Source organism: Sorex fumeus, unplaced genomic scaffold (genome assembly GCF_029834395.1).
Source record: "Sorex fumeus unplaced genomic scaffold, SorFum_2.1 ptg000122l, whole genome shotgun sequence".
Classification (NCBI taxonomy): domain Eukaryota; kingdom Metazoa; phylum Chordata; class Mammalia; order Eulipotyphla; family Soricidae; genus Sorex; species Sorex fumeus.
Genome location: NW_026606179.1, coordinates 23,196,595 through 23,209,705, shown reverse-complemented (window position 1 = coordinate 23,209,705; position 13,111 = coordinate 23,196,595).

The following is a 13,111-nucleotide window of genomic DNA, read 5'->3' as shown; positions in this document are numbered from 1 at the left end:
GGTATCTGGAATGAATGAAAGAACGGGGCCTTTGTGAGCTCAGAGCTCAGCTTTAGCTCTGACTGGGGCCGTGGGGGATTCCCAGTATTACTAGGGTGGTGAGGGTCACTCACAGTGATGCTTCTGCTGGAAATGCATGCAGCCTGACAGCTCAGTGTTTGGGTCTTACCTGCAGTGTTGCTCTAGCCCAGGGGCACACCTGGCATTTTGGAGGGTGGGGGGCTCATGCAGAGTCAAGGATGGAACTTGGGCCCCACCCACCCCCAAAGCCCTGCAGGCAACAAGCCTAAACTCTGCTTCCTCTGCTCGGCCCTTGGAACTGTCTGTCCAGCCCATCTGTAATTGTTTTAAACAACAAAGACAATTTATTGATTTTGTTATGGTAAAAATGCACATAAAATGTATTATCTTTATCACTTTTAAAGGTTCAGCGTATTTACATGGGCATGAAGTTGATCACTTAAGTCACTTAACTTAAGTGAGTCACTTAACTTCCCATTAGTCGTCGATTTGCTCGAGCGGGCGCCAGTAACGTCTCCATTTGTCCCTGTCGCGTGCTAGTGTAGCCCAATGGCATCTGTTCACTCTGGGAACATGAAGAGCCTCAAACCGATCGTTCATGATCTTGACGAAGAAGTCTGACCATCTGGTAGGTGGGCAGCCACGCGGTCTTTTGACATCCCGTGGAATCCAGTCAGTAACAGCTCTAATCCAGCGGTCGTCTTTGAATCTCATTACGTGACCAGCCCATCTGATTTTTGACACCTTGGCAAATGAGACAGCGTCCCTGATTCTTGATCTGATTCTTGATCGTCGACGGATGTCTGAACTCCGGATTTTTTCTCTCATTTGAGTGAAACGTGATATTCCAAGCATAGCTCTTCCTATTCTTCTTTGGGAGACCTGAATAGCGTTCTCATCCTGTTTGCGTAGGACCCAGGTCTCTGAGGCATATGTTAATGCAGGAAGAACAGTGGAATCAAAGAGATGTGCCCGGAGCCGGAGGTTCTTCGTCCTCTTAGCTATTTCTTCGACGTTCTTGAAGGCGTTCCAAGCCGCTCTCTTCCTCCTGCGCAGCTCGGGTGCCAGGTCAGTTGTCATGTTGACTTCTCGACCTAGGTACACATAGCTGTTGCATTCGGAGATGGTCGTTTCGTTGAGAGCAAATGGGGCATCAGGAACGAGGCTGTTTCTCATAAACATTGTCTTCGTAAGATTCAGCTGTAGTCCTACCTTTCCATACTCATGGTCAAAGTCAGCCAGCATTTGTGCCGCTTGGCTGATGTTTGGTGTTATTAAAACAATGTCATCAGCAAAGCGGAGGTGGTGTAGTTGCCGACCATCTATCTTCACTCCCATTCCTTCCCATTCCAGTCGTCGCATGATGTTTTCGAGGGTGGCACTGAAGAGTTTCGGTGAAATGGTATCACCCTGCCGCACCCCTCTCTTGACATCAACGATCACTTCTTTGTAGAATGGTGAGATCCTGGTAGTGAATCCGCAATACAGCTCACGGAGGATCTTGATATATTGGGCTTGAATGCCCTGATTGGCTAGGGCTTCAATAACCGCTTCCATCTCAACAGAATCAAAGGCCTTCTTTAAATCAATGAACGTTAAGCAGAGCGGCATCTTGAACTCCCGAGAAACCTCAATGAGATTTACATAGTGCTATACCATTAGAGTGATCAATGAAGTTGATCACTGGAAATATTTCTCCTGCAGAACTGGAACCCTCTATCCATTTCCAGTTTCTCCTCTTCTCCCTCCTACTAGCCCCTAGTCACCCCATTCTGCTCCCATATCTAGGAAGTGACCCCTTTAGAGACTTTACATAACCGAGTATTTGAGTATTTGTCCCTTTGTAACCAGCCCCTTTCACTTAGCTTAGTGTCGTCAAGCTTCTCCTTGAATCCAGATTCCCTCCTCTTCCAGGGAGCACTGTGTGTGGGATCACTGTTCCGTGGTGAGTCCTGCTGTGCTCGCACACTGTAGTACCTTGTACTTAGAGTGTGGTAGACTAGACTCCAGGATTGGGAGTATGATGCTGTGATGTTTGCACAGCCATGAAATGGCCCAGTGTTGCCCTCCTCAGCATTCCAGCTATTGACAGCCACTCTAAATGGTCTAGCACTAGGTTTTTATGTTTCCCCATGGATGGGCAAAAGCCTGGGCTGTTTTCACCCTTGGTGACATTTTTGGTTTCCTATAGAAATTCTTTTTTTTTTACAAGTTTCTGATATTACAACCGTTCAACACAATATTCCAGGTGATATATACAAATATATGCTTTCTAGAAATACAAATATAAAATTTTGTTAGACTAAAAATCTTTCCACAAACTTTTCATTATAAAAATAAACACCTCTTGTTAAAATATACCTTTAATGGTATAGCACTACGTAAATCGTCATTTAAAACAAGAAACACTTATGTAAGATTTGGTATCAGTTTACTTTATAAGGAAGTTTGGATCTAATAAGACTAATCTATGTACGGTTACACTTTGAAAATTTAGAAGTATAAAGTCTTGAGCGGTAGGGCGTTTGCCTTGCACGCAGCCAACATGGCCGACCCGAGTTCGATTCCTCCGCCCCTCTCGGAGAGCCTGGCAAGCTACTGAGAGTATCTCGCCTGCATGGCAGAGCCTGGCAAGCCGCCCGTGATGTATTCGATATGACAAACACAGTAACAACAAAATCTCCAATGGAGACGTTACTGGGCCCGCTCGAGCAAATCGATAAACAACGGGAGGGCCTTTACCTTTACCTTAAAATCTTGAGCATCTGCAACTAGAAATATATGTATATATATGTATTAGCTTTGGAAGAAATATATATATTTCTTTCAAATAGATATAATATATATCTATATAAGATATATATAATATATAGTATATGGATATAATATATATCTATTTGAAAGAAATATATATATTTCTCCCAAAGCTAAGTGTGTGTCTTTTTGAAAGAAGAAGCACAAGCAATTAATCTTGCTTTTGTTCAAAAAACAGACAGCCCAGAGGAGAGCATTTTTTAATCAGCACCTGAGATCAGGTGGGGATGGATCGAGTTCTGTGCACTAATGATCAAATTACAGCGCAATCCATACAAATAGGCATTCCGTTCCTCAAGGGATAAGAAGACAAAAGAAAGGAAGGTGGTGAAAACTCCAGCTAATGTTAGTCATAATCTTGTTGAAGGCAATTACCCGTGCCAGGCATAACTTTTCTGGTCAGCGTTATCCTCATTCCTTCCTGCTGATTTTGACAACTTGGTCACCACTGGATGGGACTCATATATGTAGGCATGGAGATGAATTCTCTCTTTCTTGACTAGTGTAGACCACAGTAGCAAAGACTTCCTTGTATCTTTGGGTGCACATGTGATAAACTTAGGATCAGTGGCTGAATGCAAATGATTGAATCAAAGAGTTTGCACACTTCTAGGGTTCTTATTGTAAATTGCCACGGGGCCTTTCAGAAAAATTTTCTCAAGTTACTTTTCCTTTGACCCTTTAATGAAGCACCAAATGCTTTATCTTCTCACTAACACCATCTATTAACATTTTTTTAGGACAGCTTAGAATAATAGCCATGAGAGGGCATGTTATTTCATTTGCAGTTGAGTGATAATAAGATGATACTTTTCATGTCTTGAGCCACTAGTATTTCCTTGTAAAACGTGAGTGCATGTCTCTTGCCCTATTTTCTTTCTTTCTTTCTGTACTTCTTTTTGGTGGTGTCAGGTATTGAACCCAGAATCTCATCCCCGTGAAGTGAGTGCTCTCTGACCTGAGCAATACCCCTGGACCAGCCCCTTGCTCATTTGTATATTGCAATGCTCGTCTTTTGAAGATTACTTTTTTTTTTCTTTTTGGGTCACACCCAGTGATGCTCAGGGTTTGCTCCTGGCTCTGCACTCTGGAATCACTCCTGGCGGTGCTCAGGGGACCATATGGGATGCTGGGAATCGAACCCGGGTTGGCCACATGCAGGGCAAATACCCTACCCGATGTGCTATCTCTCTAGCCCCTGAAGATTACTTTTAAGAGTTTCTTAAATGATAAGTATGTGCATGCTTTTTTTTTTATCTGTAATAAGTATTTCTCCAGTTTCTCTCTGGTTGTAAATTTTACTCTTGGTCCATTTTTATACCTCAATGTTTTAAATATTTACATAATCAACTCTGTCAACCATTTTCTTGGTCTTTTCTGATTTGGAGTCACACTTTTCTGTTTTTTTTCTGTCTTGTGTACTTGGGGCATCTTTTTTGTTTTCCATTCTGGTTTGGTGGCCACACCCTACAGTGCTTGGGCCTTACTCCTGATTCTGTACTCAGGGGTCACTCCTGGCAGTGTTCATGGGACTGTATGTGGTGCCGGGGATCCAACCCGGGTGGTATGCAAGGCAAGAGCCTGACCCACAACATAGCTCTCTCTCTCTCTCTCTCTCTCTCTCTCTCTCTCTCTCTCTCTCCCCACCCCCCATGCTTGGAACATCTTACCTCACTGCTCTTTGGCTCTGACAACCAAATGAGTATATTACCTATTGAGGCACACTGTCCCATGCTATAGGTGACAGGGGAGGACTCAGGCCCCAGCACGGAGGGAAATTAGGGCAGGGCCATTAACATGCTACCCTCAGAGTATTTTTAAACCCAATTGCATTTTTTCATGTCCCCATGATGTCTTTTGTCAGGTGTAGAGTCCTACCTGCTGCCCATGTCCCCCAGTGCTGTACTTCCCCCATCTCCTCTCCTTGCAGACAACTTTTCTGCTTGTTTTTTCCCTTCAGCACCTTAACTTGTTTGAAGAGTACTGGGCACTTACACCATAGTCCCTCAATTTAGGTTTATCTGGGATTTCTCTCGTGTTAAGGATAGGGGGTGGGCTGGAGCGATAGCACAGCGGGTAGGGCGTTTGCCTCGCACACAGCCAACATGGCCGACCTGAGTTCGATTCCTCTGCCCCTCTCGGAGAGCCTGGCAAGCTACTGAGAGTGTCTCGCCCACACGGCAACGCCTGGCAAGCTACCCGTGACGTATTCGATATGCCAAACACAGTAACAACAAGTCTCACGATGGAGATGTTACTGGGCCCGCTCGAGCAAATCAATGAACAACGGGAGAACAGTGAAACAGTGAAAGGATAGGGGGTACCTTTCTCAGCGTATCAAAGCGGGGTGCATACTGTCAGAGGACTTCTCAAGGCTGACTCTGACTTTGATCATTTAGTAAAAGGGCTATATCTACCAGGTTTCACCATGGGAAAGGGTTGTTCCTCCCTTTGTTATTAAACAGTATCTTCTGTGGAGAGATTTTGAGCATATGCAAATAGCCAGTTGCCCATTCATACACTGGTTAATATTCATTGATGTCTTGCGCTTGCACAACTATTACTGTGGTTTGTTTCATCAAACTTTGCTGTTTTTGTCATTTATTATATACTGGAATTTGCCAAAAGAAAGACCCATTCCCCACCCACATGTTCAAATAGCCCATCATGCATTATTAGCATGAACTCAGAAGTATTTTATTCTGTGGGTTATTCTACTATGACGTGTTTTCTTCATCAAAGTATTCCACCCTCAAATTCTGTTGGGCCAGAGCAATAATACAGTGGGTAGGGCATTTGCCTTGCATGTGGCCATCCTGGGCTGGAGCTATAGCACAGCAGGTAGGGCATTTGCCTTGCATGCGGCTGACCTGGCCGACCCAGGTTCGATTCCTCCACCCCTCTCAGAGAGCCTGACAAACTACCAAGAATATCTCGTCCACACGGCAAAGCCTGGCAAGCTACCCGTGACGTATTCAATATGCCAAACACAGTAACAATTGTCACAATGGAGACGTTACTGGGCCCGCTCGAGCAAATCGATGAACAATGGGAGGACAGTGACAGTGACAGTGGCCATCCTGGGTTCTGTCCCCGGTACCCTATATGATCCCCTGAGTGCCAGCTGGATTAATTCCTGAGTGCAGAGACAGGAGTGAGCTCTGAGCACTGCCAGGCGTGGTCCAAAAATCAAACAAAAGATTTTATGTTCTGTTGATATGACCATTCCGGTGTTGAATCTTTCTTTACTTCCTGGCACCAAGAAGCAGGGAATAATGGTCAGAATGAGGAAATGAACATTGAGCTAATGTGCCTGGAAATTGCTTTACAGTCCCTGTTAGATTGTCTGTTATCTCACTAATATCATTTCCCGATCCAGAACCCAACCCACAGACCAAGTTGCCTTTAGCTGCTCTACTTAGTTCCTTCTTTTCCGGGATAACATCTCAGTTTTTTCTAGGTTTGTTAATGACTGTAACATTTTTTGTTGAACACTGATCATTTACCTCCTATATTGTCTATCAATTTGAACATCGTGGTGCTCAAATGTAATTTCCGATTTCCTGTCTTCCCTGTTCGGTTCTGGAATCACTTCTCCCACGACTTCTAGTCCTTATGAAAGACTCCTCGTCCTTAGAAAATTGCTTCTAGACTCTGTTGGTGGACAAGAATATTTTAGTGCTCAAAACACACACACACACACATCATTGCAGACAGCTGTATTTTTCTCTCTTCATCACCAGTTCATTTGATAACTACCAATTACAGGTTCATTTGGTCATTCAGATTCCAGTCTGGCACAGTGGGTTTCAATCTTGTCTTCCTCTTTCTTTTCTTTAGCAGAGAAGTTTGTTTTTTTTATGTTAGATTCTTTCTTTTTTTTTTATTAGTGAAACACCATGAGGTACAGTTATAGACTTATAAATTTTTGTGCTTGGGTTTCAGTTATACAATGATCAAGTACCCATACCTCCACCGGTGCCCATCCTCCCCCACCACGGGTCCCAGCATCCCTCCCATCCCCCATCCCCCCCGTCCCACCCTACCTCTGTGGCAGGGCATTCCCCCTTGTTCTCTCTCTCTTCTTTTGAGTACTGTGTTTTGCAAGAAAGGCATTGAGTGGCAATCATGTTTGGTCTATAGACTACTTTTAGCATGCTTCTCCCACCCTGGGAGGGTCCTCACAACACCCTTTATTTGGTGCTCTCTTCTCTATCTGAACTTCCTTTTCACCTAGCACAAGTGGCTGGCCTTCAAGTCATGGAGCAAAATTCCTGGTACTAATCTCAGCCATTCCTGGGTGTTAGTCTCCCATTTTGTTGCTTTATGTTCCCTGGATGAATGCAATCTTTCTGTGTCTATCCCGCTCTTTCTGACTCATTTCGCTTAACATGATACTTTCCATGTAGTACCACTTGTATGTAAATTTCATAGCTTCATCTTTTCTAACAGCTACATAGTATTCCATTGTGTAAGTGTACCAAAGTTTCTTTAACCAGTCATCTGTTCTCGGGCACTCAGGTTTTTTCCAGATTCTGGCTATTGTAAAGAATGCTGCAATGAACAAACAATTGCAGATGTCACTTCGACTATACCTTTTTGCCTCTCTAGGATATATTCCCAGGAGTGCTATAGCTGGGTCAAATGGGAGATCAAATTCTAATTTTTTGAGAATCGTCCATACTGTTTTCCAAAAGGGTTGGACCAGCCGGCATTCCCACCAGCAGTGAAGGAGGGTCCCTTTCTCGCCACATCCGCGCCAGCACTGGTTGCTTTTGTTCTTGTGGATGTGGGCCAGTCTCTGTGGTGTGAAATGATATCTCATTGTTGTTTTGATCTGCATCTCTCTGATGATCAGTGATGTAGAGCATTTTCTCGTGTGCCTTTTTGCCATTCGGATTTCTTCTTTGCGAAAGTTTCTGTTCATTTCCTCGCCCCATTTTTTGATGGGGTTGGGTGATTTCTTCTTGTGTAGCTTAACCAGTACCTTGTATATCCTTGATAACAACCCCTTGTCGGATGTGTATTTGGTGAATATCCTTTCCCATTCTGTAGGCTGTCTTTGTATTTTGGTCACTGTTTCTTTTGCGGTGCAGAAGCTTGCCCCCATTTATGATGAAAACCCTTGCCAAAATGGGGATAGAGGGGACTTTCCTCAATATAATTAAAGCCATCTACCACAAGCCTACAGCAAACATCATCCTCAATGGGGAAAAACTGAGAGCCTTCCCCCTAAGGTCAGAGACGAGACAAGGATGCCCATTCTCTCCACAGCTGTTCAATATAGTACTGGAAGTACTTGCAATAGCGATTAGGCAAGAAAAAGATATTAAGGGCATCCAGGTAGGAAAGGAAGAAATCAAGCTCTCACTATTCGCAGATGATATGATACTATACTTAGAGAACCCTAAAACCTCTACCAAGAAACTCCTAGAAACAATAGGCTTGTATAGTAAAGTGGCAGGCTATAAAATCAATACCCCAAAATCCATGGCTTTCCTATATGCAAATAGTGAAAGAGAAGAAAGTGACATGAAGAAAACAATCCCATTCACAATTGTGCCCCAGAAAATCAAGTACCTAGGAATCACCTTAACTAAGGAAGTAAAGGACCTGTACAAAGAAAACTACAAAACGTTACTTCAGGAAATAAAAGAGGACACGAGGAAATGGAAAAATATCCCCTGTTCATGGATGGGGAGAATCAACATTGTCAAAATGGCAATTCTTTCCAAGGCACTGTACAAATTCAATGCAATCCCTATAAGGATACCCATGACATTCTTCAAAGAAATGGAGCAAACACTCCTGAAATTTATATGGAACAATAAGCCCCCACGAATAGCTAAAGCAATTCTTGGGAAAAAGAAAATGGGAGGAATCAACCTACCTAACTTCAAGCTCTACTACAAAGCAGTAATAATCAAAACAGCATGGTACTGGAACAAAGGCAGAGCTGCAGACCAATGGAACAGAGTTGAATATACTGACATCTCCTCCCAAACATATAATCATCTAATTTTCAATAAGGGGGCAAGAAAAGTGAAATGGAGCAGGGAAATCCTCTTTAATAAATTGTGCTGGCAAAACTGGACGGCTACATGCAAAAAAGTGGGCTCAGATCTCTGCCTAACGCCATGTACAAAAGTAAGATCGAAATGGATTTATGACCTCACCATCAAACCGGAATCCATAATGTTTATTGAAGACAAAGTTGGCAAAACTCTCCATGATATTGAAGTTAATGGTATCTTCAAAGATGTCACGCCACTGGCTAAGCAAGTGAAAACAGAGATAGACAAATGGGACTATCTTAAACTAAGAAGCTTGTTTTTAATATTCAAAATGTAGTTACCTATTGGCCCACTCAAGGCACATGCATGAAGTAGTTCCCAGAATAGCCCACGGGAGTGACTGATGCCATCTAATTGTGCAGTTTTCTTTGTCCTGAGCCTTATCCAAGTAGAAGGCTTTTCCCTAAAGTGACTCAGAAGGGGACTTTCTTTACCCTGTGCTTGAGTTGTTCTTCGAGACCACCTCTGGCTCCTTGTCCCTGTTTGTCTCTTGCTTTGGGTGCTCCCCCTTCCTTGATGTCAACTATTTCTAAAACAGGTGCTTAGAGTCAGAACTACAAAAGGGCCGTGCAGAGGTACCAATCACCCTTTGAGTCATCTCCTCTCTGTCTCCTATTCTTTCCTCCCCATTCCCATCTAGCCCTGTAGATTACCACAGCCTCAATAGTTGCTGGTTTATCTTCCTATATTGGTTTTGCAGGGATGATCCCCGACCTATTTATTTTTTTTTTAATTGGCATTGTGTTGTTGTAGTGTCTGGAGTGGCACACTTTTGTTGTGGTGCAATCACATCTGGCAGACTTGGTGACATGGGGTGGTGCTTAGCATCAAACTCAGGGCCTCACATGTGGAAGGCAAGTACTCAGCTGCAGAGCCATATCCCTAGGAACCCCCTTCAAAATCTTAGTGGCGCATGGAAAAGCGCAGTAGCCAAGGTCATAAAAGGACACACCAATAAAGGACACAGTCTCAGGAAAGAGGTGTGAGTTGGACTAACTGTTAAGCCTCTAGAAATGGTGCTAGCCAAGGGCAAGGAGCATTGAGAACGAGCAGTGGGGGGACCAAGAATGGGTATCACTGTAGCCTAGAAGCCCGTTCCAGCCAGGGGCGGGGGTAGTAATTTGTCCATAGTTATCCTTGAGCAAGTTTCTTCAGGAAGGGGAACCTCCCAGAATTTCTGAGAAGCTGTTCCAAGATGGCGTTAGCCTACATTAACAGTGATTCAGACAGTGCAAGAAGCCAAGCTACAGTCATGGATATGATGGGGATGGTGGGTCACGAGGGCACACCCCAACCCCTCACTCAGCATCGAGACATCTATTTCCCCTGCTGTACTTTTTTCTTTGAAATATTTTTCAAAGGTATTGAGGTAACGTTAGTTTACAAGAGTGTAGTATTTATGTCTTAGGTAACAATGTTATACCTTAACCAATATCAAAGTGCCAATGTCCCTCGGCCACAGTTCCCAGGGCCTATCCCTCCCCTCCACCCATTAGCAACCCAGTTCTGTGGTCAGAGGGAAGAGGGTGGTTTTCACTGAACATTGTCTGGCTCGCTCCTTCCTTCCTTCCTTCCTTCCTTCCTTCCTTCCTTCCTTCCTTTTCTTCCCTAGCTTACCTATAAATAAGCTCATCCAGTATTTCCCATATTCCTCCTTCTGACCTATTTTGCTTCGCATGTCACCCTCCAGTTCTATCCTTGTATAGTAAAAGAGCAAGATCTCATCTTTTTCTTTTCATAGCTGAGTAGTATTCCACAGTGTATGTACACCGCAATTTCTTTTTTTCTTTCTTTTTTTTTTTTGTTTTGTTTTTGGGCCACACCCAGTGATGCTCAGGGGTTACTCCTAGTTCTGGTTCTGTATTCAGGAATTACTTCTGGCAGTACTTGGGAGACCTTAAGGAATGCCGGGGATCAAACCTGGGTTGGCTGTGTGCAAGCCAAACTCCCTGTCTGCTAAACTATCTCTTTGGCCCCAACACCACAATTTCTTTATCTGCTCATCTGTCAGTGGGCACTTGGGTTGTTTCCAGACCTTGGTTATTGCAAGTAGTGCTACAATAAACAGAGGTGTGCTTATGTTTTTTAAAATCAGTACTTAAGCATTTTTGGGCTAGATGTCTAGAAGTGGAATAGCTGGGGCATGGCAAAGTTCTGTTTTTATTTTTTTTCTAGAAACATCCAACCATAAAATTTTCTAAAGAGGTTGTATTAGAAAATATTCCCAGGACATAAATGAGAGTTTCCTGAGCGGTGTTGTGTAAAGCCTCAGGAGTTGTCTATCAAACCAAACCTTGCCTTTCTATGAAATCAGGGAGGATTTTAACAGACAACACAGTGGCAACAGGGACATAACTGTGTCTTGTGATGATAACCTGAATACCAAGTGAAGAAAGACAAGATTAGCAGCAACTGAAAAGTCAGTGAAGACCGGGAGTTAAATGTGGCTCAGCTTGAGGAAGGGCAGAGTGTAGAACCTCAGAAGTGGGAAGAAATGACCCTCGGGCAAACCAGTCCTAGCTCTCTTTGGTCATTCTCCTTTTTTCTTCTCCCTTTCTGCCTGAACCATACTCTGATCTCGCGATGCTCCACTGCTTCCTGCTCAGTTGGCATCCTTCATTGTTCAGATGAGACGAGGCTGAACATAGTCACTTGAACAGGAATAGTTTTCCCCAGCCAGCTCCCAAGAGGGCGCTCACCCCAGTGTCCTGCCCAGTGGACACAATTGGCATCCAAACCTCTTCCTCACCTCCACAGAATTGAGGCCCATAGGCCACAGCAGCCGATTCCTGCTATTTCTTAAGAAACAAACAAACAAAAAACCCACAAATCCTGGCGGTACCCAAGTGGACTGTACTCACTCCACTTCCGGTTGGTGGGAGAAGCTGAGCCTGCCTTGGTGGAGCTGGGGAAGTGCTGAGAGCTAGAACATGCCTTCATCCCTCTGACTCACAAGCTTTGCCTCCCCCTCTGCTGCCCCCTCCCCAAAACCTCTCCAGTGTAAAGGAAAACTGCAAACGTCCCAAACCCAGTATTTATGCAAGTGGAGGCGAGAGACTGCATTTGCCTCCTTCTGGCCAAGAAGATCTGAGTCTTCGGACTGGTGCCATAGCACAGTGGGTAGGACATTTGAGGCCAATCGGGGTTCGATTCCCAGCATCCCATATAGTCCCCCGAGCACTGCCAGGAGTAATTCCTGAGTGCATGAGCCAGGAGTAACTCCTGTGCATCGCTGGTTGTAAACCCAAAAAGCAAAAAAAAAAAAAAAAAAAAAAAAAAAAGAAAGAAAGAAGATCTGAATCTCAGTTTGAGGCTCCTGGTGGTGGGGTTGGAGTGTAGGCTGATAATCGTAGAAAATTGAAATACAGAAGGAAGAACCAAAGACTGAGGCCCTGTTGCTGGCCTCGAGTGGAGGAGCTCTGCTGTCAGCTGTGCTGACCAGTCCAGATGTCCACACTGCTTTGCTTTGGGAGCACTTTCTTACATGCTCCAGGCTCACCTTATAAGTTTCGTGTCTCAATCTGAGAATCACTTTTCCAAGGAGCCCTGTTCCTTACCCGGGAGAAGGAATGAAATGAGAAACCAAGGAACCAAGGACTGGGTACCTGGTAGCAAATTCCTGTTCGATGAACACATTGTTTTGTGCCTCCATTCTACCAGGCACAATGCCAATTTCTTCTCATGTCTGTTTCCTTAATCTCACAACTCCCTGAGGTATTTACTGTCAACCCTCACTCCAGATGTGGAACAGAGGTTTCGCTGGGTTCAGTGCGAGCTGACAGCATTTTGTCCTTCCCCAAGGCCCATGCCAGAGAGGGAGAGAGACAGAAAAAGCATTACTCCGCTTTTCTTCAGATTGTCCTCAGTTTATGACTTTTCAGGCAGTAGAATAATTTGCATCGTGCCTATTTGATGGCTAGGAGATAATAATAAGATCCTCTTGGGCCAGGGGCTGGAGCAACAGCACAGCGGGTAGGGTGTTTGCTTGCATGTGGCCAACTTGGGTTTAATTCCCAGGATCCCATGCGGTCCCCTGAGCACTGCCAGGAGTAATTCCTGAGTGCAGAGCCAGGAGTAACCTCTGTGCATTGCCAGGTGTGACCCAAAAAGAGAAAAAAAAAAGATACTCCTGGGCCAGAGCAATAGAACAATGGATCGGATGCCTATGTTGCACGTGACTGATCTGGGTTTGATCCCCAGCT